We start from the raw sequence: 25,139 nt of genomic DNA on the forward strand, positions 1-25,139 counted from the left end.
GCCAAGGTCAAGGGGAGGTGGCGCTGAATGAAAAAAACAAGGGCGACATTGCTAAAAAGGGACCGGGCCTGCACCCCTTCCGGGCTCAGTCTGCCGCAGGGAGGGTGGCTCTTCTTGGGCGCAGATGCCTTGCCCTTGGAGGCAGCACCCTTAGCCATGGTCCTGGGGTGGGCAGGGGCAGAGAAGAAAATGTAGCAGTAAAAAATAAAGTCAGGGGAAGAAGTAGGAGAGTAAAAAAGGAAGAAATATAAAACAGTAGAAAAAGTTAAAAAAACGCAGTAAAAGAAGAAATAGAATGCAAAATATACACTTAGGGAAAGAGAGGGAGAGATAATAAATGAAAAAAGATCAGGAAAACAGTGTAAAAAACAAAGGATTGAAAATATTGGAGAGGGATTGAAAAGCAGGCCCCAGAACCATGCAAAGAATAGGAAACAAGATGGCCATGCCCATTGGCGACCGCGTGGTGAAGTTTGCGTGATATTTCCCACGAACACGTCATCCGCATTGCCGAACGTCAAAAACATCTCACGAGCAAACACGAGCATGCGGAAACAAGCAGCTCCGCTTACTCATGTAGCTACGTGTAGCGCTGCAGATTTTTTCTGCTATTTCGCATAGCATCGCGTAGCATGACTACGCAAACTTAGCCCAGGGTTAGTGCTGTCCCAGCCAGCTCTGAATCACAAAGGACCCCGACCAAAGTTGGCACTCCCAACTCCGACCAGTTGCTTTCATTCCCTTGTACTAGTTAGTATCTGTAGATTGGTATGGACTGCAGTTACTTCTCAATAAACTTGAGTTACTTTGACAGTAGCGCAGCTCACATGCTTAAAAGCAAGGAATGGTCTGTGGCAAAGAATCAGTATATTCAAAGCTGCTGCCATTTAACATCCTTAAACTTATGTAAAAAGGCAGTTCCGCCTGCTACAGAGGCAAATGTCCAACATAAGATGTATTTTTATCTTTCAGTTGATGTTATGATTTTTATCCAGAAGCTCTGCTATTTTGACACAAGTTCTTTGCAGTCCAATGTTTCTTGTTCTTTTAAAACACAGTATGAGCAGCATATGTTTTGTCAAAAATCTTTGAGTGAATCAGTTTTTCCATATCTCATATGGAGTGTTCTGCCCTGAAAGAAATTGCAAATAATTGTACAACAGTCTGCAGGATTTCTGCCTTTAAACAAGCATCAGCAAAGATAATACATTTGGCGTTCCATGCTTGCCTGTTGTATTGGTCAATGCTTGCTATCAAGCATTGGATAAAAGCAAAAATATTTTTGATCACAAAACCTTGCTTTGCCATAGTAATTCCAGATGCTAAGGAAACAACTCTGTGTGTGGATGTGCGCCTTGAGAAATAGCAGAATGCCGTCACTCACAGTGAAGTTCTCATAGCTGAAGCAGAAGGACCCTTACATCGATGATTTAAAAAATTGAATTGCTTTTGTTTAGTCAACAGGACATTCCCCGACGAAGGACTGCTTGAAGTCAAGTCAAGTCAAAAAGCTTTATTTCGATAAAAATTATCATAAAAGCATATACAAGAAAAGCATGACAAAAATGAGAGTTCATTTAGGGAACAATTTTACAGCAAATTCCTGATGATGGCTTGATGACTAGTTTAAAAACATATTAAAAAAATACTGATTTAAAACTATGGTTTAAAACTGTAGTTTAAAAAAGCATATAAAAAGACAATTCATTATATCAACTAGTGCAGTTATTCAGTTTGTTTCTGATGATCCAGGACCAGCCCAGGAATTTTGCCACAGCACAGACTAGGACCAAACTTGTGTCAGAACGCAAAATGCGTAAAGCAACTCGATAGTTCGAAATGCCTAGAAGACGACAGGCGGGGGCTAACCATCGCCTTCTAGGATTACTATACACTGGGCATTCAAACATAATGTGTGCTATACTTTCAACCTTTTCAGGGCATATCGGGCAAGTAGCAGGGGTCTGGTAGGGAGGCTTCCATTTGCTGGTAAATTCGCGAGTAGGGAGGGTCTCGAGTCTGAATTGGAAGTACAATGCTCTGTCCCTAGGTTTTGTTATAAACTCAAGAAAGGGCTCAAAGTTAACTGACTGCTTGAAGGTATAATAAGCTTCAGTTAGTCTTCCAGGGTTGGGTCTACTAAGATCTCGATTGTCGATCCAAGCCCAATAGGCTTTTGTGATGTCGGCCTTGCTCACAGGGGCTCCATGTTCCCAAAGGTCGTTGAAGCCAAGCTGGTTAAGGGATTTTTTAATATTACGTAGCCAGCTTATTTTTTGGGAGCCAGATGTGTTCATTAATTCTCTCAAGCCCTCAGTATATTTTTTCAACTCCGGGGTACGCCATAAACGAGCCCAAAATAAAAGGGGACGTAACCTGGCAATGTCCTTAAGTGAGCGCCTACCCAGATCGCTGAAAAGAGGTTTCAAAGGAGTACCCCTGGGCATTGCTACTAGTTCTCTTAGGAATTTGTTCTCGGACAAAGTAAGTTCGTCTGTGTTCTCGAACCCCCACAGTTCGGCTCCATACATAGCTGAACCTACTGCTTTGGCCTGATAGATTGTTAATGCGGGAGTAATTGGCTTACTCCTCGAGGAGCGATGTTCTTTAGCAATTACCCCCGCAGCCCGCTTATGATTAAGTAGCATTTTGTGAATGTGGGGCTTCCAGCTCATGTTGTCGGAGATCCTAATACCTAGATAGTCGAATAATTTGACGTATTCTAGGGGGACTCCATCAGAAGAAATAGATACACTAGGTGATTTACGAGATTTAAAAGAGAGGAGCTTAGTTTTGGAAGTGTTAATGACCAAGCCTCTCATTGTGCAGAACGAGTAAAATCTGTCTAAAAGCTTCTGTAACCCTGCTGGAGTCTTAGACAATAGCAGGGTGTCGTCAGCGAATAAAAGGGTGGGGACTTTTTCCCCCGCCAGGGCAGGAGCGTCCGCCGGGACTTCTAGCAAAAATTTCACCACTCCGTTCACAAAAAGAGAGAAGAGGGTGGGCGCTAGTACACAGCCCTGGCGGACTCCTCTGCTGACTGGGATCTTATCGGTGCGCTGTGCTTGACTGCCCCATCTCACCCTGGCAAAATTCCCCTCATGTAGGCGCACCAGGAGGTCAAGGATATAAGGCGGGAGACCCAGGTCATGAAGGACAGACCATAGACGGTCACGGGGGACCAGGTCGAAGGCCGACTTCAGGTCGATAAAGGCCAGGTGGAGATTGCCCTTACCAATCTGCACAGTTTTCCAGTATAGCAATAGGAGCCTAAAGACCTGGTCAATCGTGCCCGTGAATGGCCTGAACCCGGCCTGATAGTGTGATAAGATGTCGTTGTCAGTGGCCCATAGTAGAATTCGCTCCAGCAGGACCCTGCCAACCACCTTCTGACTGACGTCAATGAGGCTTATTGGCCTGTAGTTAGCAGGGTCCTCCCTGGAACCCTTCTTAAATATGGGTATGACCTCCGCCCCCCTCCAAGACTCGGGGATGGGTAATCCCTTTAAAAGGGCATTCAGTAGAATTGTAAAATAAACAGCCCAAGACTTGGGGTCAGAGCGGAACAAGTCTCCAGGTAGGCCGTCTGGGCCTGCAGCTTTAGCTGGGACCAACCTATTAATGGCAGACATGACTTCAATTTCAGTAAAGGGATCATTGTCATGCGGGGTTAGGTCTGTGGGAACATTAACAGAAGAAGCGCCGGTACTTTGTGCACTGTCATCCGAATAGAGTGACGAAAAATGGGTAAACCACTCGTCATTGGTAATGTGGTTGGAAATTGTATCAGGTTCATGGCCTTGGGAGAATCTACAAAGGTTCCAAAATGTGGTCCCATCCCTTGCTAGGCTGGCATCTTTTAAGGCCAGCCAATGAGATTCTTCCCATACACGCTTTGCGTTATCAAGAGCCTTCCTATATGTAGACCTGGCATTCTTGATTAAGATGCAATCCTTGGATTTAATAGCGGATGCAAGCATTTTTCTACTAGATCTACACTCTAAATTGAACCAAGAACCGGGTGTTTTATGATTGTGGGAGTTGTTAGAGGAAAGAGATGTAAAAAGGGACCCAATAGACTCAATGGTGTCTGCATGGATAGACACGGCTCTTGAATTCTCATTAGCGTCTTCGCAGGCTTGCCTAAGTTCGGCCGTTTTTAATAGCAGTATTTCTTTAATGGTAGACAATTTTTGGGCGTCAACTGCAACTTTGGGCCATTTAAGATATCTTTTACAGTTAGATGGAATAACATCTCTAGTGAGCAATGTCGGACGATGATCAGAGGTTGATTGATCAGGAGTCCATGGGCTCTTTAGGGTCAGGCAAAGAGAGTTATGGTCACTGTCAATGGTAGGGACAATGACCATATCCACTGCATAATGCCAGAGTCTTCGGTCAATTAGAATGTAATCAATTCTTGATGGGCTGGAGATTCTGTTGAAAGTAGAAGCTGCATGAAGGTCGGAGGGAAGTCGGCCATTAGCGGCTCTCAGCCCATATTCCATAACCAGAGCATTCAGTTGGATTACTACTGGTGACCATCTCGTTACTGGGGGGATGGAAAGGGAGGGTATACCCCACCTAGTGTCTTCCTCTGCAACATCCAAGATGTCTTCGGTGGCGAGGGGTTCAAAAGTGCAGTTGAAGTCTCCGGCAGCCAGAATGAATGAATTCGGGGGACAAGAGGAAAATTCCTCTTCTAGAATAGTGACGGTAGGGGACTTGGATCCTCCTTGGGTACCTCTAATATAGATGTTAAAGAGCTCAATAGTTGGCCCCCCTTTCAGCCCATTCAGGGTTAAATGCAGCACGTCAGGAGACGAACATTGAACAAGTCTGACTCTACATGAGAGGGCTATGTTAATCCAAATTATGAGCCCCCCCGAAGGGCGTCCACGGCCAGTAGTGACCGCAGGGACGCAATAGCATGAGAAGCCTGATTTATATAAGGGTGTGACACTTCAGGTCTCTTGAAATATGCAGATGTCATACATAGCTATAAGTCTATTCCATTCAGGGAGTGAAAGTTTAGCTTTCAGACCCGCAATGTTCCACGAGATAAGTTTGAGAGTCGTATTTGGTACTGGAGGGGGGGGAATAACAGGATCATGTGAGATCAGAGATGGAACAACCCTTGTTAATGCACCTTCCGCCCTATCCCCATTGCAAATAGTGGGTAATGGGGTTAAGGAAGTCGGTCTATGGTTGGGGGTAAGGGCAACTGGAGTAGCTTCGGTAGGAGGTAGGGACATATGGGACACAGTTGTTAGTCAGTCAATTTGTCCAAGTGAGGATGTTCCCTCGAGCCTTTGATAGGGCACCCCGCTACTCCGCCCCACTAGGGCATGACTCAATGTCGAAGGATGTTTAAACTGAATAGAAGAAGAGTCAGGTGAGGAGGATCTATACTCTAATGCAATGAGGCCCTCAGCTAAATAATGATTAGCTAAGGTCAGTTCAATAATATCCTTCGAGAAATTATTGGATCTTAGTCTGCGAGCCTGCACGAGGTCATCTCTGATGATAGATCGACAACCTCTAGAGTGACGGATCCAATGTGTAACTTTATTCTTTAAAGATTCTTCGCACTCATACCCATTGCTCCTGGGGACTCCCACCATATGGACAATGGGCTGGGAATTGGCCCTACAGTTTTGTAGTTCGGAGGATTTTCGGAGTGGGTTGGGGATTGCAGATTTCAGAGAACGATGACACTGGTTGGTTGTAGTGTTGCCGTGCAATGATGGATGCGATCTTTTGTTGGGAGTGGATAATCCAGCCCCAGCTCTAGCAGATGATATTGTGTTTATAGTGGATTGGTAAGGAGGAACTGGCGATTGAATGGGCATCATTGCACTAGAGTAAGTAGTAGTAGAAGAAGAGGCACATGATGCGTGGGGATGGTGAACAATGCTTGTTGATGGATTTGATGATTGCGGGGGCTGTGTAAGGGGTCTTTTGACTTCTAATAGTAATTCCTTGACTAGCGCTTTTAGGTCGCTGATTTCAAGTTTTAGTGTATTAATGGTTTCCATGAGTAAGCCCGGCGTTGGGTCTGCAACAGACACGCATTGTTGGCTGGCCATATATAGGGGCGATCCAGGAGCAAGAACTCCGTCCCCAGAATGGTCTGGGACCGGAGCTAATGGTACACTAGAAGTAAAGTCACAACAGTCTGCAGAGTCATTCCCCAAATCAGATAAAACCTCAAAGCGGTTTTTACACAAAATAACAGTGGGCTCAAGGGGTACCCTGTTAACCACAGTGACATAGGAGCTAGAGACTTCGGTAGTTGATCCCATAATAGTGGAGAGGTTTAGGGTACTGTCTAGGGCTGTTGATGTTTGTACGATAGAAGAAGGTGGGGCAGTTTTCTTAGTGAACATTTGGGGGATGGTGACGGGGCCTGAGCAGGTGTTACTAGCAGGTAAAGGAGATGAAGACAAGGACACAGTAGTTAAATCAGGATCCAGGAGCGTGGTACAATCGTCAACTAAGGATTCAATACGTTGTAGGGTAGAAGATGGAATAAGTTTCTTAGTAGTTTTACGGGCCTTGTTTCTTTTAGCCACGCTGCCATTAGCGTCCGTCATTTTCCTTTTACCCATTATGGCTCTGGACCCCTCCCGCTAGAAGATATATCAGCACAATGCACTACGAGTGTGTCAAGAGTCCCCACAGACACAACACAAAGTTATACCTTCAGTCGATGTAACACCCGATAATAGTGAGGAAGCACGCTGGCCTCAAGAATCGGATGACAGGGACGTGGCCCTGCCCTGTCTCCTCCTGCCCCGGACGGCCACAGACGGCCCGCCCTCTGCCCGGGCTCAGCCCGGCGCCGCCCGCGCGCGTCCCGCGACGCGAAGGGAGCCAATGCTTTTAAAGCGCCTCCGGGCGCGCTGACGTCCGGAAGTTTGCAGAGGCTCACGGGAGCTGTAGTTCCCCCAGCTACGGCCGATGGCGTGGGCCAGCCGGGAGAAACACACAGCGTCTGGAGCCCCGTCCACTGCAGCCTGCTAGGGACCCGGGAGAAGTGGTAAGTGCTGGCAGCTAGGGCTTCGGCAAATGTCCCCCGCTCCACCAAGGGAGCCAATGCTTTTAAAGCGCCTCCGGGCGCGCTGACGTCCGGAAGTTTGCAGAGGCTCACGGGAGCTGTAGTTCCCCCAGCTACGGCCGATGGCGTGGGCCAGCCGGGAGAAACACACAGCGTCTGGAGCCCCGTCCACTGCAGCCTGCTAGGGACCCGGGAGAAGTGGTAAGTGCTGGCAGCTAGGGCTTCGGCAAATGTCCCCCGCTCCACCAAGGGAGCCAATGCTTTTAAAGCGCCTCCGGGCGCGCTGACGTCCGGAAGTTTGCAGAGGCTCACGGGAGCTGTAGTTCCCCCAGCTACGGCCGATGGCGTGGGCCAGCCGGGAGAAACACACAGCGTCTGGAGCCCCGTCCACTGCAGCCTGCTAGGGACCCGGGAGAAGTGGTAAGTGCTGGCAGCTAGGGCTTCGGCAAATGTCCCCCGCTCCACCAAGGGAGCCAATGCTTTTAAAGCGCCTCCGGGCGCGCTGACGTCCGGAAGTTTGCAGAGGCTCACGGGAGCTGTAGTTCCCCCAGCTACGGCCGATGGCGTGGGCCAGCCGGGAGAAACACACAGCGTCTGGAGCCCCGTCCACTGCAGCCTGCTAGGGACCCGGGAGAAGTGGTAAGTGCTGGCAGCTAGGGCTTCGGCAAATGTCCCCTTGAAGTCCAAAATGCACTGGGGAAGGGTAATTGATGCACTTATGGACACTTCACTACAAATATAAAAATAGATTGAAACAATATATTTTTGAAAAACAAATTTGAGTAAATGGATTCAGTTGATTATGTTTTGTTTGAAAATTATGACCGAGTGATTTTGAGTTAACATATTACATTGGGAATCCCAGTGTGATGGTGCTAGTGGGGAGACACAGTCCTGAATCAGGACCATTGCTTTACGGCAGAGGTCTTCAAACTTCTTGATACCGAGACCCCTCTGTCAAAACATTTTAAGTGTAAGGACACCCTGCAGACAACATTTTTTAGAACTTGCTCCTCCTCATCATTGCCAACTATCGACAAACACAAACGGCCCCAATTCCCACAGCAAATTATTTTTACATTGGGGAAATATATTAAATAGTGTTTAGCAAACCAAAGATCCTTAAGAGAGCATGGGGGCGTGGTCAAAGGTGTGGCTAAAACAAAGACTCATTTATGAGGCTTTGGCGTAAGGCAGCACCGCAAGTCTTCTTGCTACACTGCCCTCTGCCAATGTGAAAGGATAGGAATGCACCTTATTTATGAAATATTGTGCATTCCTTTCCCTTTACCCTGCATTGCCACACAAATTGCTGACTAACACCAACATAGGCAGGATTGATTTTGTGCAGGAAGGGGCACCTTACTGCAAAAAAAGAATCTGGAGAGGGGTTTTCCTCTTTCTGTGTGTGCTGCAGAATGGAGCACACATAGAAATAGGAACACACAAAGAAAGAGGAAAAACAAGGAGAAATGAAAACATTTCTCCTCGTTAGGCCTGCTGTGGGGAGGCATACGGTTTGGTGCTGCCCCCAGTTTACATGGTTTTACAAATCTGGGGCAGCGTCAAAATCCATGGGTGTTGCATGAGAACACCCACTGCAATGCCTATGGAACGCCTACTTGACACAATGTAAGGCAACGGAACAGCATGCGCTGCTTTGTCTTACTTCATATCTATGAGGCCATTCTAAGCCATGCAGGGTGACTTTGCTTCGCCTCATAGATATGATTGAGACGCTTCTGCCGCCAAAGCTTAAAAAAAAGTGGCGTTCTGGCCGCGCAAGCCTCTCATAAGTCAGACCCAAAATATGTTGTTAGTATTTTACGTTGCTACATTTAAACTAATGAGTAGCTTAAATGAAAAATACATTTACTCAATGGGAAATGCATGGTAGTACATTATGAAACCTCTATTATTTAATGCACTGCAGAGGTCTGTGTGTAGCCAGATAGATAGAGAATTACATTTATTTGGCGCAGTGGAGAATAGTGACTTGTGTATTTTTAGTGCTATGAGGTCACAGCCTGTGACAGAAAGCACATTGAATGTGTAAGTTGTTATTTTATGCTTGCATTACTCACATTATAATATAGACTGCTACAAACTGTTCAAATAGTTTTAAAGTAAAATGGAGCTTCCAAAAGGTAGAATTGAGTAATATAAGACAATAATTAATGTGGGGTTTTTGCATACCTGTCCCTTCAACACCTCCCCAGGGGTACTAAGCAGTGTGTAAATACAGTTATGGTGAAAAGCATGCACTTCACAGCCCAGTTGTTAATTCTTTGCCCCACCATGCAAAAAAAAAAAACAACAACACATCTTTGCCATTGCAATGCTTGGAGTGATTTATCCAATTAAAGCCAGAACCACTCCCAAACACCCTTTACATTTGCAGATTAACTCCTAGCCACATTTGCATGTCATTCAGACAAGCAGGCACCCTGGCATGAACACTTACTTGAAGGATTGTTTTACAAGACTATTTCGGTTTACAGCACATGAGACTCAATTAACTTCAGCTAAAGCATTTTAACGATCGGAATGAAGGGTCTGGGCCGTTGTTTTTCTACAAAAGGAAAAGCAAATGTTGCATTCCAGGCAGAAGTTAGGCCTGGAAATGCACTACCCCCTTCCCAGGACTCCACGGCCCCCCTGGGGGTCGCATCCCACTGATTGAAGACTGCTGCTTTAAGGGCATTTCAAACTGCACTTAGTATCAGAAGGTGCCACCTTATAAGAACAATATTAAAACATGGAGTAATTTGTCATATAGAGAATTAAGTAGTGGACTGTGCAGAGTTCAGTATTCAACAGCAGCATGGGACTCATATCTGCGCATCATTAATCTTCAAGCTGAATCTTCTTTTGCAAATTTCAGAAAACCTTAGAAAACCTGACTTTTTCCTGCTTGATAACTACCTTGTCTTAGGTCTCTAGGAGCTTCTCTTATTTCTTCTCATGCATTCTTCTCTCTTATTTAAGCTTTTTGAATATCAAGTTACCTTCGAGTTGAATGACACACTGAGGGGCCCATTAGGATGTCGGAAAACCACCCCGACCGCCCACCGATACCGTGGAAAAAACAGTGGTACAATTAGGATCAACCGCCCAAAAAATCCGACTGCGGCGGAACAAGGCAACGAAAAACTGCCCGTAGCGGGAGGAGAAGGCTAACATCCGTCCGCGGCGGTCGGATTCGCGGTGGACTGGCGGTGGCCCTCCCATTGCACCCAAAACATTCACTGCATGGCAGGAGAAGGTGCTTGCCATACTGCATCCAGAGAGTCTCACAGGAATAGCTGGGGGAGTGCAGGTTGGTAAGTGCAAACAAATGTAGACCATTACATAGCTATGTACTGTCCAGCAGAACTACAAAGCTACATCTCAGAGGCCCAAGTATATCCACATGCACCACAATATCCAACACATGTCCCACAGATGTAACATTCACTCCATCTGAATCACCCCAAAGGTAGCCACAATTTACAGGGTTGTATGTGTCCAGGCAAACAGCACTACAGCTCCCACCATGCCCCATGTCCCACCCCTGAGCAGGATGTAGCACTCCACACCAACCCAGAAGCAGTTGGCAGCCATTGTATGGTTTACCCTCACCTAACAGGTAGGTAGCCATCTTCCCTGGGAGGGCTGTTTGGGGGTGGGAGGCCTGCACAACAACTCCCACCAGGCCCACTGTCACAAACCTGAACAGGATGGAGCACTCCACACCCAGAAGCATTTGGAAGCCATTGTATCACTACAAACAAACTAACAGGTAGGTAGCCATTTCCCTGGGAGGGCTGTTTAGGGGTGGGAGGTCTGCACAACAACTCCCACCAGGCCAACTGTCACACACCTGAGCAGGATGGAACACTCCACCAGAAGCTGTTGTAAGCCATTGTATAACTACAAACAAACTTACAGGTAGGTAGCCATCTTCCCTGGGAGGGCTGTTTGGGGGAGGGAGGCCTGCACAAAAACTCCCACCAGGCCCCCCGTCAAACACCTGAGCAGGACGGAGCACTCCACACCCAGAAGCATTTGGAAGCCATTGTATCACTACAAACAAACTGACAGGTAGGTAGCCATCTTCACAGGGAGGGGGTTGTGGGGTGGGAAGACTGTACTACTACTCCCACCATGCCCCCTTGTTCCCCAGCTCATCAAGACGGAGCACTCCTTCCCACCCAGATCCATATGTCAGCCATGGCATCGTACACTTACAAATACCAGGTAGGTAGCCATCTTCACAGGTTGGGGTGCTTGGGGGTGGGAAGACTGCACTACAACTCCCACCAGGCCCCCTGGCCCACCCCTGAGCAGGATGGAGTACTCCCCTCACCCAGAAGCATGTGCCAGCCATTGTATGGTTCACCCTCACCTAACAGGTAGTTACCCATCTTCCCTGGGAGGGCTGTTTGGGGGTGGGAGGCCTGCACAACAACTTCCACCAGGCACCCTGTCACACATTAGAGCAGGATGGAGCACTCCGCCCAGAAGCAGTTGGAAGCCATTGTATCACTAGAAACAAACTAACAGGTAGGTAGCCATTTCCCTGGGAGGGCTGTTGGGGGTGGGAGGCCTGCACAAAAACTCCCACCAGGCCCCCTGTCACACACCTGAGCAGGATGGAGCACTCCACACCCAGAAGCATTTGGAAGCCATTGCATCACTACAAACAAACTAACAGGTAGGTAGCCATCTTCCCTGGGAGGGCTGTTTGGGGGTGGGAGGCCTGCACAACAACTCCCACCAGGCCCACTGTCACAAACCTGAGCAGGATGGAGCACTCCACACCCAGAAGCATTTGGAAGCCATTGTATCACTACAAACAAACTAACAGGTAGGTAGCCATTTCCCTGGGAGGGCTGTTTGGGGGTGGGAAGTCTGCACAACAACTCCCACCAGGCCCACTGTCACACACCTGAGCAGGATGGAACACTCCACACCCAGAAGCATTTGGAAGCCATTGTATCACTACAAACAAGCTAACAGGTAGGTAGCCATCTTCCATGGGAGGGCTGTTTGGGGGTGGGAGGCCTGCACAAAAACTCCCACCAGGCCCCCTGTCACACACCTGAGCAGGACGGAGCACTCCACACCCAGAAGCATTTGGAAGCCATTGTATCACTACAAACAAACTAACAGGTAGGTAGCCATCTTCACAGGGAGGGGGTTTTGGGGTGGGAAGACTGTACTACTACTCCCACCATGCCCCCTTGTTCCCCAGCTCATCAAGACGGAGCACTCCTTCCCACCCAGATCCATATGTCAGCCATGGCATCGTACACTTACAAATAACAGGTAGGTAGCCATCTTCACAGGTTGGGGTGTTTGGGGGTGGGAAGACTGCACTACAACTCCCACCAGGCCCCCTGGCCCACCCCTGAGCAGGATGGAGTACTCCCCTCACCCAGAAGCATGTGCCAGCCATTGTATGGTTCACCCTCACCTAACAGGTAGTTACCCATCTTCCCTGGGAGGGCTGTTTGGGGGTGGGAGGCCTGCACAACAACTCCCACCAGGCACCCTGTCACACATTAGAGCAGGATGGAGCACTCCGCCCAGAAGCAGTTGGAAGCCATTGTATCACTAGAAACAAACTAACAGGTAGGTAGCCATTTCCCTGGGAGGGCTGTTGGGGGTGGGAGGCCTGCACAAAAACTCCCACCAAGCCCCCTGTCACACACCTGAGCAGGATGGAGCACTCCACACCCAGAAGCATTTGGAAGCCATTGCATCACTACAAACAAACTAACAGGTAGGTAGCCATCTTACCTGGGAGGGCTGTTTGGGGGTGGGAGGCCTGCACAACAACTCCCACCAGGCCCACTGTCACAAACCTGAGCAGGATGGAGCACTCCACACCCAGAAGCATTTGGAAGCCATTGTATCACTACAAACAAACTAACAGGTAGGTAGCCATTTCCCTGGGAGGGCTGTTTAGGGGTGGGAGGTCTGCACAACAACTCCCACCAGGCCAACTGTCACACACCTGAGCAGGATGGAACACTCCACACCCAGAAGCATTTGGAAGCCATTGTATCACTACAAACAAACTAACAGGTAGGTAGCCATCTTCCATGGGAGGGCTGTTTGGGGGTGGGAGGCCTGCACAAAAACTCCCACCCGGCCCCCTGTCACACACCTGAGCAGGATGGAGCACTCCACACCCAGAAGCATTTGGAAGCCATTGCATCACTACAAACAAACTAACAGGTAGGTAGCCATCTTACCTGGGAGGGCTGTTTGGGGGTGGGAGGCCTGCACCACAACTCCCACCAGCCTCCTGTCTCCCACATGAGCAAGATGGAGCACTCCCCCCCCCCCAGAAGCAGTTGGAAGCCACTGTCTCACTACAAACAAACTTACAGGTAGGTAGCCATCTTCACAGGTTGGGGTGTTTGAGGGTGGGAGGCCTGCACAACAACTCCCACCAGGCCCACTGTCACACACCTGAGCAGGATGGAGCACGTCACACCCAGAAGCATTTGGAAGCCATTGTATCACTACAAACAAACTAACAGGTAGGTAGCCATCTTCACAGGAAGGAGGGTTTGGGGTGGGATGACTGTACTACTACTCCCACCATGCCCCCTTGTTCTGCAGCTCATCAAGATGGAGCACTCCCTCCCACCGAGATCCATGTGTCAGTCATGGCATTGTACACTTACAAATAACAGGTAGGTAGCCATCTTCACAGGTTGGGATGTTTGGGGGTGGGAAGACTGCACTACAACTCCCACCAGGCCCCCTGTCCCACCCCTGAGCAGGATGGAGCACTCCCCCACCCAGAAGCATGTGCCAGCCATTGTATGGTTCACCCTCACCTAACAGGTAGGTAGCCAACTTCCCTGGGAGGGCTGTTTGGTGGTGGGAGGCCTGCACAACAACTCCCACCAGGCACCCTGTCACACACCTGAGCAGGATGGAACACTCCCCCAGAAGCAGTTGGAAGCCATTGTATCCCTACAAACAAACTTACAGGTAGGTATCCATCTTCACAGGTTGGGGTGTTTGGGGGTGGGAGGTCTGCACAACAACTCCCACCAGGCCCACTGTCACAAACCTGAGCAGGATGGAACACTTCACACCCAGAAGCATTTGGAAGCCATTGTATCACTACAAACAAACTAACAGGTAGGTAGCCATCTTCCCTAGGAGGGCTGTTTGGTTGTGGCAGGCCTGCACATCAACTTCCACCAGGCCCCCTGTCACACACCTGAGCAGGATGGAGCACTCCATACCCAGAAGCATTTGGAAACCATTGTATCACTACAAACAAACTAACAGGTAGGTAGACATCTTCCCTGGAAGGACTGTTTGGGGGTGGGAGGCCTGCACAACAACTCCCACCAGGCCCCCGTCACACACCTGAACAGGGTGGAGCACTCCACCCCCAGAAGCAGTTGTAAGCCATTGTCTCACTACAAACAAACATACAGGTAGGTAGCCATCTTCACAGGTTGGGGTGTTTGGGGATGGGAGGCCTGCACAACAACTCCCACCAGGCCCACTGTCACACACCTGAGCAGGATGGAGTACTCCCCCCCCGAAGCAGTTGGAAGCCATTGTTTCACTACAAACAAACTAACAGATAGGTAGACATCTTCACAGGGAGAGGTATTTGGGGGTGGGAAGACTGTACTACTACTCCCACCATGCCCCCTTGTTCCCCAGCTCATCAGATGGAGCACTCCCTCCCACCTAGATGCATGTGTCAGCCATTGCATTGTACACTTACAAATAACAGGTAGGTAGCCATCTTTACAGGTTGGGGCGTTTGGGGGTGGGAGGCCTGCACTACAACTCCCACCAGGCCCACTGTCACACACCTGTGCTGGATGGAGCACTCCACACCCAGAATCATTTGGAAGCCATTGTATCACTACAGACAAACTAACAGGTAGGTAGCTATCTTCACAGGGAGGGTTATTTGGGGGAGGGAGGCCTGCACAACAACTCCCACCAGGCCCCCAGTCCCACCCCTGAGCAGGATAGACCACTCCCCCCCACCCAGAAGCATGTGCCAGCCATTGTATGGTCCACCCTCACCTATCAGATAGGTAGCCATCTTTCCTGGGAGGGCTGTTTGGGGTTGGGAGGCCTGCACTACAACTCCCACAGGCACCCTTGTCCCAAAGCCCAGTAGGATGGAGCACTCCCCCCCGAGGCATGTGGCAGAGATTGCATTGCTCACATGAAACTAACAGGTAGGTAGCCATCTTAACAGGGAGGGGGGTTTGAGTATGGGAAGACTGCAGTACTACTCTCTCCATGCCCCCTTGTTCCCCAGCTCATCAAGACGGAGAACTCCCTCCCACCCAGATGAATGTGTCAGTCAGTGCACTGTCCACTTCAATATGCTTTCTTGTCCCACCCCTGAGGAGGATGGAAGCCTCTACCACACACACACAGGGATGTGTCATAAATCTAAGCCAAATGTGAAAATATAACAGGTAAGTAGCCAGTACATTCACCCAGCCATTCCTCTCAAACAGCATGGTGCCATATGGCAACATCAGCACTCTTATTGCACAAATATACACACCAATCCAATTGTCACTCACAGTGTGCAGACAGCTAAGCAAATGAAACTGTCACAGCAACCAAAGTGTGACACACCAGTTCACATGTAGAAGAACATCTGTGCACAATCGTGCACAGCACTGAATGCCATGTGTAAGTGCCATGGGTCCAGAGCAGCAAGGACCATATCAAAACAAAGCAAGCATGGTCTGTAGTGCAAATTGAGATTTGCACATGACATGACCAAGGTATGCCTGAGACAACAATGGCCAGTTCATGCTCAGCTGTAACATCTGCCAGACAGAGTAATCAAGAAAGAGCCTACACATAAATTAGTTGTTGCATGTGTGCACTATTCGTTAGATGGCAACATGTCCTTGTAATCACAAAATATGCACGTGGCGCATGGTATGTATTGACAAGTCACACCGTGGACAATTAATACATGTACCTCAACATCATGTCAGGATGCACAGTAGTGTGCATACAAACAATGTGATAACTAGTCAACTGTGTGGTGTATAAACAGTGAATCAGATACATCTAACACCACGCTTGAGGGGTGCACCTCAATGACCATTTTCCATCTGTCCCACAGGTGACGAAGAACTGACAGCAGAGGACAACAACAGCAACCTGCAGAGCCAGCCCCCTCTCTGAACATGGACACTCGGATGTTGACTCCCGGGATCCTGAGGACGAGGAGCTCGAAGCCGGCCCACCTGGTGTGCCTGGGTGCAACAGTTCCCAGGACCCCATCGTCCCCCCACCACGTCAGCAGCAATACCACCTCCTCCACAGACCCCTGCTGTAACGGCCTGTGCGTCCTCCATCACCACCACCAGTGTTGCCTGCAACACCCTCCCTGTCCCAGAGGATGACCACCCCACACCACCAACTGAGGAGGGCAGGGAGAGGTTGCGGGTGCCTACAGTAGTGAGGGAACAGGTCCGTGGCAGCAGGGCAGGTGGGAGGGCAAGGTTAAGTCAAAGACAACCGGACACTGGGACTGAAGCCCTGGACAACATCACCAGAGTCCTTGAGGCCTATAAACAGGCCCAGGGACAAAGGGGCCAGTCTGAGGAAGATTCACGTGAGCTCCTCCTGCTGATGAGGTCCATGGAAACCCGCATGGGCCAAATTGTGGACCTCTTGTGCCAGCTAGTGGCGGTACTGAGAGACAGGCCTGCGCCACAACCAACACCTCCACCTCCCTCTGGTGGGCCGCTGGTTGACAGTTCACCATCCTCCCCTGCGGACACAGAGAGGAGCGAGTCCTCAGACCCCACTGGCCCTGCAGCAGAGGCCCCCCTGCCAAATGACAAAGGGGCCATCCTAAGAAATCCCTGGGAGTATCCTGTGGCAAAGCACCTGCCAAAAGCCAGCCACGGAGCCAGCCATGATGGGAACCCTCGTCAATACTGCATTGACTGTTTTGGACTGTCCTTACCCATACTGCCTTGTGAATGGCATCTGTCTGTTGGACTGGGTCACCACATCAATGTGGTGACTACCCGATTCTCTCATTTACCATAACTGTCAACTCACTGCTTCACTAATCACCTCAATGTAAATGTTCCCCCCTCACATGTTCACATGTCACCATTCTAAATAAATACTCCTTACACACATGTTGTTGTTTTTGCTCCGTGTTTATTCCAGGATGTGCAGTCTTCACCATGATTACAATGTACCAGGAGTATTGAATATATGTAGGCAAGGAGGGGCTGAAGGGACCTAGGAAAACACAACAGAACAATATTCACTAGTCTGGGTGTGGCATCACAGACATTTCACAACACTTACCATCAAGGTAATCCATCATGCACACATCACAATGAGCAGCAGTGCTAACATACACATCCTGTAGATGTTCCAAACTACCCTGTCCCAGAAACATTGTCAGCCACCACTGAGTCAACAACCGGCTGCAGTCACAAAGCTCACATACACCTTGACAAGAACAGCAACATCATCAGACATTGGGTCACTCACCTTCAAGTGAAGTAGCCGTTGATGAGCTGTTGACGCAAGTCGACCCCTCCCTCCTCTCCACTATCTTCATCAGCATCCAGGAGCAGGGGGATCTCCTTGCGAATGGCCAGGTTGTATAACATGCAGCATGCCACTAAATTCTGACACACCTTCCTGGACGAGTACATCAGTGCACCTCCGGTCTTGTACAGGCAGCGAAAGCGTGACTTTAGGAGACCAAAAGTACGCTCCACCACACAACGTGTCCTCCCATGGGCATCATTGTAGCGGACTTCAGCTGGTGTCCTGGGATTCCACAGTGGGCTCAGCAACCAAGGACGGTTGGGATATGCAGAGTCACCTAGGTGTGAGAAACACAGAGAAACCTTGTAATGTTACTGTGGAAGAGGACAGCATGTCACACACACAGCACGCTATTTGACTATGCATGCTCACCCATAATCCATGCACGCTCAGGAGGCAGATTAGCCATCAGCTGTGGTACAATGCTGTTACACATGATGTATGAGTCATGGGCTGAGCCTGGAAATTTGGCACACATGTACGAGATGATCATATCCACCTGGCACACCACTTGCAATTCCTGTAGATGTGCTCACATGCCTGTGGTGGAACAAGTCCAACATGGGTGCAATCAATGGCACCAACAACATGGGGGATGTGTCCAAGGGCATAAAAATCTCCCTTAGCACCCGCCAATTCACGCCCCCTGAGAAAATGGATATATCTGTCCTAGTAGATCATCATAGCGGACAGGACATCACGCAGCACCATGCTGAACATAGGTTGCGACATCCTACCTGCGCTGGACACCGTGTGCTGGAATGATCCAGTGGCAAAAAATGCAGGGCTGCCATCACCTTAGACGTTGGGGTGAAAGCAGTTCTGTGAGGCTGCAGGTGGGGCTCCAACATAGCACATAGGTTTCGTAGGGTGGCTCTATCCAGACGGAATTTCCAGATGACCTCCTCATTCTCCATGTCTGCCAGCACTTTGAAGGGACAATGCAGATTTGGTCTCCTCCTAATTGAGATGAAAGTGGACACATGTCAATGCAATACACCATAAGATGTGTATAACATTTTACGTTTTGACTGACACAACGCCAACAATGACTGTTATCACATTTGAGTTACAGACCAGCTTACATGTAGGGACACCTTCAGCTACACTACTCGTAAACATGTCCCCTTTCACACAGCAAGTACCTCTGAAACAACATCTGACTATGAGAATGCACAAAGGGATATGGCCACATCTAGCATGAGCAGGCCTGAGAGTATTTCATACAGCATATGTGTGAAACTGCAACACTACTGTCTCATACCTAGGTGTTGTACCTGACACACCTTCAGGTGCAAGTTGAACATGGCACACATCAACAACACAATGACCCAAGACTGTGCGTTTATTGACAAGTATGTGCATGACCCAAGAAAAGTAGACCGTCAAATCTGCACGTTGTTCATTAAAACATACACTGTGATTTTCCCAGCACTTTCACACACTGATGTGTACACAGTGGAGAGTCCATCACAACACTGTTCTGTGTACATGTCCATCAATTTCACAAGTGACATGTGAGTGAGTACATGCCACGTCCAATCACATACACAAACATAGCATGTGTAGTCAGCAGTGGGGTAAATGTTACATTGCCATTGTGTGCACAATGATGTGCCATTAATCATGTGGCTACTGTACACTGTTGATAACTGCCCATTGGCCATTGACATAGCATGATGTGTCCATAGGTGCTGTCAAAGTGCTCCGCCACTCAAATCACGGTCACTCATGTCAATGTATGGCTCCCAAATTGCGGTAGCTACCGCATGGCCCCAGCGGTGTGGCACCACCAATGCCCAAAACACAATCGCGGTAGTGATAGGCATATACACATGCTCAAATGGCGGTTGGCATGCTCCGCCACCCAAATCACGGTCATTCATATCAATGTATGGCACCCAAATTGCGGTAGCTACCGCCTGGTCCTAGCGGTGTGTCACTGCCATGGACCATGCCCTTACAGCCAAAGGGAACCATAATCGCGGTAGCCTAATGCCGTTTTGAAAATCAAGGTAGGCGTGCTCAGCCACCGCAGAGCCGGTCATTGGATGCAACTGAAAGATGCACCACCGCAGTAGCGCCCGCCTGGCCCCTGCGATGTGTCACCGCCATGGACCATGCCCTTACAGCCAATAGGAACCGTAATCGCGGTAGCCTAATGCAATTTTGAAAATTGACTTAGGCATGCTCCGACACCGCGGAGCCGGTCATCCGATGCAATTGAAAGATGCACCACCGCGGTTGCGCCCGCCTGGCCCCTGCGGTGTGTCACCACCATGGACCATGCCCTTACAGCCAATGGGAACTGCAATTGCGGTAGCCTAATGCAATTTTTAAAATCGCGGTAGGCGTGCTCAGCCACCGCAGAGCCGGTCATTGGATGCAACTGAAAGATGCACCACCACAGTAGTGCCCGCCTGGCCCCTGCGATGTGTCACCGCCATGGACCATGCCCTTACAACCAATAGGAACCGCAATCGTGGTAGCCTAATTCAATATTGAAAATCACGGTAGGCGTGCTCCGCCCCCACGGAGCCGGTCATTGGATGCACTTCAAAAAGGCTGACCTGGAACACCAATTGCAGCAGCTTAGAACCACTGAAACTAGCCCAGGGGGCTATATATGTGTGGGGAAGAGCCTCACATGCCCACAGCTCCAGAGCCTGCTGCCTCCAGGGACTGCTGCCTGCCACCCCTCAACACCAACTGCTGCTGTCTCCGGGAAATGCTGCCTACCACCCCTCAACACCAACTGCTGCTGCTGTCTCCAGGGACTGCTGCCTGCCACCCCTCAACACCAGCTGCTGCTGCTGCTGTCTCCTGGCCACAGTGATGGCAAGGACTGAGAATATCTGGTCCAGTCCCTTCATCAGCGAGTAGCTGGAGGTCCTGGTGGACGAGGTGCTCACACAGTATCCAAGGCTATATGGTGCCCCAAATGTCGTGGTCAGTCTTCAACAGTGGGAGTGAGAGTGCAGGGGGGAACACATGAAGTTGAGCTGCTGCAGTATGTGCCTGAGAGTGTGGGATTTTGTCATGCACTGCCTAGCATGCTTTCACCAAGGGAAAGGGGTGTGTAACCTATTTCACATGTTTACCTGCCTGCACATCAAGATTTGGGGGACATGTATTGTCTTGTCAGCCATACAGTGACGCAGCAAGTTGGTAATGCAGGAGTCAGGACAGTGATTGCTTGTGTGAATGGCTGTGTGGGTCCCTGTTGTCCTTCTCAGTGTGAGCCCACTTGGCCTGCACAGTCACCGCCCAATCTGACAAGGACACATCACTGAATGTATAGAGTGTTACATGTGTCTTTTTTCCTTACTCTCCATCAATGAGCCATCTCAGCCCTGTAGATTGCACACGCCAGGCCTTGTGAGAAGGGTGTGGGTTTGTGAGATCATGTCCCTCAATGTGACATCCATGACACAGTGAGCCATTCACAGGTCAAGGACATTGAGGGCTGCACATTGTTGGACACAGTGAGTCTACCCCCAAACATATATTGATATGTAATGTATGTCTTGCGCTACCTAAAAATGGACAGTAGATGTGGACAGATTACACATTTGCTTTCTGTGCTGGCATCCTGCATGTGTATGAGATGGGCAGGTATTGTGTCCACCCTCACACCTGCATGCATTTACATGTGGTTCTCCCATGCTGATGTTCCATGTGAAATGCATTCTTGTCTCTGTTAGGCATATCTGTGGATTTGGCATGAGTTAGTATCATGCTCCTGTATTGAGATATATTGGTATAAAACACTGTGTCACTGATGTTTCCCCCCTCTTGTCTCCCATGCCTGCAGCTCAAAGTACACCAGCGTAAGGCCATGTGGAGGGCCATTGCATGCAAGGTACGAGTTCTGGGTGTCTCATACCGACGGCGCACACACTGTCTCAAGAGGTGGGATGACAATTGCTGGCAGAACAAGAACGTGGCGAAGATGACTCTGGGGCTGCTCCCTCAGACTGGCAGGTTGGGGTGGTGGAGCATGACACCACTAATGGCCCGCATCTTGGCCGTGAGACAGCTTGAGCTGGATGCACATTTGAAGGAGCATCAGCAGCAAGCTAGGGGTGAATATTCTTGGAAGGGTGACTTTGGCTGTGAGTGGCTGCATGTGTTCGCAGCCTGGGCCAGCGCTGGGCTATGTGATGTTGGTAGTGTGATGCAGTGGCTTGTAGGTGGTCTCTGTGTTGCATGCAGCTGTCATGCATTTACCCTACCTGTACTTCCTAATGTAATTTGAGTAATGGGCATTGACATTTCTTTCTGAGTCGTAGGCTTCAGGTATCGTCTGCATTGGGGTAGTCTGGGAAATCACATGGAAGGGAACGGCAGTGTGCATAATCTGAGTGTGTTTTCATCAATGCGTGCATTGCCTGACCTCAGATTTGTGAGGCTTAGACATCTGACGCCAATGTGCAACAGTAGTTGTGCCCCAAAGTACAACATGGTGGATGGTATGAGCTCATGGCCACTGTGGACTGTTATGTTGTAGTCTGTATCTGTGTTGTCCCCTTCTGCTCCATCCAGATATGACAGTGGCAACATGTTGTGGGGTTCATCTTTGCCCCCATCAGGGCCCTAGGTGTGCTCAGAGCTATTTGTGTGTCTGGTTGAACGGATCCACCAGCAGGATATTGTGCTGTGTGGTCATCACATGGCTCACTTATGCCTGGTTTTCTTGTTGACATGCAATGTTTGAGTTAAAAATTGAGGTTGCACAATGTTATTGCACAGGGTGGTGTGCAACATGTAGATTTCATAATCTTCAGTGATGCTTTGCTTGCATATGATTGTTCTGTTGATGCCAATGAACTGACCCTGGATCTCTCTCTCTCATGCAGCATCTCCTGTGGGCACAGAAGGACAGGGGACAGACACCAGTTGTGAGGCATCAAGCACAACAGCTGGACACAAGCACAGTGACACAGATGTGACCAGCACCTCGGAGGGGGACAGGAGTCTGCTTGAGGAATCACAGCCAGAAACACAAACCTCAACATCCTCTAACGCCAGCAGTGATGCATCCATGTTGGCGGGCACAGGAACGGGGACTCTGCCTCCTCTTTCACCACACAGCATAGAGTGCCCACCCTCCCAGCTACTTCCACTGTGCTGCCTGTGTTCGCAACAGTAAGAAGGGAAGAGTGTCCTTCACCCCAGGCACCGCTGCCCTGCCCCTGTCCCCCCTGCTGCCATCAGTGCTGAGTCTGTGGACCTTTTGCGCCAGCTGTGTGTGGGCCAGACAGCTCTTCTCAATGCCTTTCTAGACCAAGACAAAAAGGTGGCACAGGTGGTTGCTTTCATGGAGGGCCTACATTCAGAAATGGGTGGGCTACACGGACTGTCCAGTCTTTGTCTTCCGCGGTGATGGCAGCCATTCAACTGGCACAATCTTGGAGTACAGCTTCAGTCCCTTTGTCCACCCCCCTGCCAGTGGCCACATCTGATGATAGAGACCACGTACCACAGACATCAAGGGCAAGACACAGCACACGCAGCACACAGCAGCAGCGGCCCACGCACTCCAGAGCGCAGACACCATCCCCATAGAAACTTAAAGCCACCCCAGAGCACAAAGACAAAAGCCCATTAGGCGACACCAAGGGCCACAAAGCCAAGAAGCAGGCCTCAGGGTCACATGCTTCAGAGGCATCCCCAGCAAAGGACTCTCCTGCCCCAAAACTGTCTCTTAAAGACAAGCAGACAGTTTCCGTGCCCGCTGAGAAGGTGGTGCCTGCTAAGAGTACACATAAGAAGAGTTCCAAGGCAGGTTCACCCACAACCTCCCATCCAAAGCCCTGTGAAGCAGGGAAAGGAGGGCACGGTAGGGGGTAAACCTGGTAAACAGGGGATAGAGGGGCAAAGGCAAGGCCTGGCCAAGTGAACAGCTGGATCCAGCATGTCCCCAGAGGGAGGGTCACCGTCTGCACCTGATGCAGCTTTGGTGGAGATTGTGCCTGTTGTGCCCGCCCCACTTACCACTACTCTCAAGACAGTGAAGCCATTTAGAATCCCAAAAAGTGGAAAGGCACCACTCAACATTCTCCCACCCACACTGTATCTCACGGCAGCATGATTCCACCTCCACGTGCCACCACACCACCCGGTGCAAGCAGCCTACCGGCTTCCCAAGCCACTGATGCCTCTACCTCAACTGGGCCTCTCTCTCCCCGTTCAAGTCCTCCAACTGTCCCCGACACACAGCCACCTCCCAATCTGACTGACAGCCAAGTCTGAGTGGTAGTCACCCTCACACACCTGTCTCGCCCACAGCGGTGCCTGTACTGCAAATTGTTACCCCCTGACTGTGTTGCTGACCATGACAGGGTACAGTCGCACACACTCCCTGTGCAGCTTCTCATGGACGTACTCTGCACATTGGATTGGCCACTGGCCTTGTTGTCCACTGCTGTTTGCCCCATGCCTGTGCAGCTTCTCATGGACTTACTCTGCACTTTGTTCTGGCCACTGGCCTTGTTGTTCACTGCTGTTTGCCCCTTGCCTGTGTAGCTTCTCATGAACTTACTCTGCACTTTGTGCTGGCCACTGGCCGGGTTGTTCACTGCATTTTGCCCCTTGCCTGTGCAGCTACTCATGGACTTACTCTGCACTTTGTGCTGGCCACTGGCCTTGTTGTCCACTGCTGTTTGCCCCTTGCCTGTGCAGCTTCTCATGGACCTACTCTGCACTTTGTGCTGGCCACTGGCCTTGTTGTTCACTGCTGTTTGCCCCTTGCCTGTGCAGCTTCTCATGGACTTACTCTGCACTTTGTGCTGGCCACTGGTTTTGTTGTTCACTGCTGTTTTCCACTTGCCAGTGCAGCTTCTCATGGACTTACTCTGCACTTTGTGCTGGCCACTGGCCTTGTTCTTCATTGCTGTTTGCCACTTGGCTGTGCAGCTTCTCGTGTAACTACTCTGTAATTTGTGCTGGCCACTGGCCTTGTTGTTCACTGCTGTTTGCCCCTTGCCTGTGCAGCTTCTTATGCAACTACTCTGCACTTTGTGCTAGCCACTCGCCTTGTTGTTCACTGCTGTTTGCCCCTTGCCTGTGCAGCTTCTCATGGACTTACTCTGCACTTTGTGCTGGCCACTGGCCTTGTTGTTCACTGCTGTTTGCCACTTGCCTGTGCAGCTTCTCATGTAACTACTCTGCACTTTGTGCTGGCCACTGGCCTTGTTGTTCACTGATGTTTGCCACTTGCCTGTGCAGCTTTTCATGTAACTATTCTGCACTTTGTGCTGGCCACTGGCCTTGCTCTTGTCTAATATTGGTGCCTATCTGTGCAATATCTGAATAAAGCCAGTTTCTCCTCTTGTCTGTTTTGACAGTGTCCTTACTGATTAAAGTGTTTTCTGTGGGGGGTTGTGGTTTACTGTGACACATGCTCTATATGCCACTTCAAAATTGCCAATGGCTTGTCTCACTTCTTCTAGTTTTTACAGGGATGACAGGGACTTCAGTTCTT

Source organism: Triturus cristatus, chromosome 3_1 (genome assembly GCF_964204655.1).
Source record: "Triturus cristatus chromosome 3_1, aTriCri1.1, whole genome shotgun sequence".
NCBI classification, from domain to species: domain Eukaryota; kingdom Metazoa; phylum Chordata; class Amphibia; order Caudata; family Salamandridae; genus Triturus; species Triturus cristatus.